The sequence below is a fragment of the Palaemon carinicauda genome, chromosome 19 (assembly GCF_036898095.1).
Source record: "Palaemon carinicauda isolate YSFRI2023 chromosome 19, ASM3689809v2, whole genome shotgun sequence".
Taxonomy (NCBI): Eukaryota; Metazoa; Arthropoda; class Malacostraca; order Decapoda; family Palaemonidae; genus Palaemon; species Palaemon carinicauda.
Window position 1 is genome coordinate 41,309,781 of NC_090743.1, and position 2,812 is coordinate 41,312,592.

The window sequence follows — 2,812 nt, forward strand, 5'->3', positions numbered from 1 at the left end:
TTCGGAGGTCGACGAGAGGTGGGTAAAAAAACAGATATCAGTGGTCATAAACAAAAAGAAGAAGATATCAGTGGTGGAAAACAAGAAGAAGAAGAAGAAGACGAAGGCGTGCTTCACGTGTGTATGTGTGTGTGTGTTTGTGGAGGAGCTCGATGGATTTGGGTAAGAGTTGATGGCCGCTGATGGCAAGAAGGCCACAGGGTGTGTGGGATGCATCAGGATTCCGTCTGGGAGAGCCGAGGAGTCGCCAGTGAGTTGGGAAGGAGAGGAGAGAAGTGAGAAGTGGCCGATTGGTTTTCCACTTGGGAAAGCAGAGAGAGAGAGAGAGAGAGAGAGAGAGAGAGAGAGAGAGAGAAGTGGACAGTGAAGAGTGATAAAAAATAGTGTTGACGGAAATGACAGTGAATTCGCGAATGGTGTTCTCTTTTGATACAGTGTCAACTTCATGAATGGAACATGATTTGATAAAAGAATGAATGAAATTATTTAATGAAAAATATTAATTCATAACATGTGATGAATAACAAACTAAGGAATGGTAAAGACCTTTACTTAGACATGAGTGATTAAAGATAAAAAAAAAAACAATTAAATAGATTGAAGAATCCGAGAGGGGCATACTACAGGATTCCCTCCTTAAGAAATAACTAAGGACAGTGGAAGAACAAATATGAAAGTGATGTAAACGATGAGAAAAGATATATAAAACAAAATAACTTGAATCGTAATACAAAAAGTCAAAACTGAAAAGACGAAGCGAATGCATAAAACTAATAAACTGAAATAAAAGGCATATCGCAGAAGTGATAAAATGTCAAGGCATAACACAAGAAGATGAGTAACAAGAGAATTAGTACGAGAGAAGAAAAGAGAGAGAAAACCTACAAAAGAGACAGTAAGTCCCCTTTGAAGACCGGCGGGACGTTACCGGCCGATCGGGAGCCAAGAAGCCCGTCTCCGTGAGACTCCCCAACATTTTTTTCCGACAGACGCGTCCGATAAGCACCGACGGGAAGAGAAATGAAGAGACATCCTCTGCACGTCACGTCATGACTGGATTACATGCCGGGGATGTGAGTTAATATATTGTTCTGTCTATATTGCTATACTGTACTTTCATAATTATTATCATTATTATTATTAATAGTTACTCTACAGTTGGAAAAGCAGGATGCTACAAGCCCATGGGTTCCAACAGGGAAAAATAACCCAGTGAGGAAAGGAAACAAGGATATAAATAAACTACAGAAGTAGTGAAAAATTAATATAAGATATTTTAAGATAAGAAACAGCATTAAAATAGATCTTTCATATACAAACTAAAAAAATCATAAAAAACAAGAGGAAGAGAAATAAGATAGAATAGTGTGCCCGAGTGTACCCTCAAGCGGAACTCATGATAACAGTTGATTGTGCTAGCAATTAGTTTACAACCTATCAATTTTGTTGATGTTATTAAATTGAGCTTAATACACAACCAAAACACATTCAGAAGACATTTTCTGGGAAATGGTTTCGACGAGCCTGGTGTGGACCCCACATAGCAACCTCAGCTCTTTTGCTATTATAGCTGCATCGACTATTAATGTTGATGGTAAGCGTGATACGATTAGAAGTCTATCATCATCATCATCATCATCATTAATATTATTATTATTAGTATTATTATTATTATTATTATTATTATTATTATTATTATTATTATTATTATTATTATTATTATGAGTCCTTGTAACTCATTCATTTTTGTGTACAGACAAAACAGCCCTTTCTGTTGATTGGGGGAGTAATGAGAGGACTAAACTACATTCTTACTGCCTTTTAACACTTGAAGAGACTTCTGGGCAGCCCTTGGGCACTGGCTACTGCTAGAAAAAACTCTCTCGGATCATATCTACCATGATAACGTTAATCTTTATAGTAGGCCTATACATTAGCTGAAAAATTATTATAAAAAATCTAAGTAGAGAACGTTTTGATACATTCTGAGGCTTGTATTTTAATAATAATAATAATAATAATAATAATAATAATAATAATAATAATAATAATAATCATAATAATAATAATAAACTTGATACTAATTTGGCTGTATTCAAACAATAGTAATCTAAAAATTTTAACACAAATTTGAAAAATTGTGCAATAATATGGCTACCGCAGACAGAGCGAGAGAGAGAGAGAGAGAGAGAGAGAGAGAGAGAGAGAGAGAGAGAGAGAGAGAGAGAGAGAGAGAGAGAGAGAGAGCGCATGTAGTACTTTGTACTAAGAATAATGGTTAAGTTAGCCAGCAGGAACGCTGGCAATTGTAATACTTTATTTTTTCCTATTTAGATATAATTTCTAAAATATATTTAGATGCAATCATGCATACACACACATACATATATATATATATATATATATATATATATATATATATATATATATATATATATATATATATATATATACTATATATATATATGTGTGTGTGTGTGTGTGTGTGTGTGTGTGTGTGTGTAAGTATCAACCACAATGGCACTTGATACCGAATTCTACCTTGGGAATATATATCCACTGGAATTCATTTATGGTATATATATTCCCAAGGTAGAATTTGGTAATAAATGCCATTGTGGTTGATATCTACATTGTTAAAATCCCTATTGTTAGTGATATATATATATATATATATATATATATATATATATATATATATATATATATATATATATATAGAGAGAGAGAGAGAGAGAGAGAGAGAGAGAGAGAGAGAGAGAGAGAGAGAGAGAGAGAGAGAGAGAGAGAGAGAGAGAGATGCATGCATAAA

At 34.1% G+C, this 2,812-nt stretch overlaps 1 pseudogene; it reads left to right on the top strand.

Annotated features, from left to right (window-relative positions):
* The first annotated feature begins 842 nt into the window (after positions 1-842).
* LOC137658220 (Krueppel-like factor 12) overlaps positions 843-2,812 on the top strand; it is a 60,827-nt pseudogene continuing 58,857 nt past the window's right edge.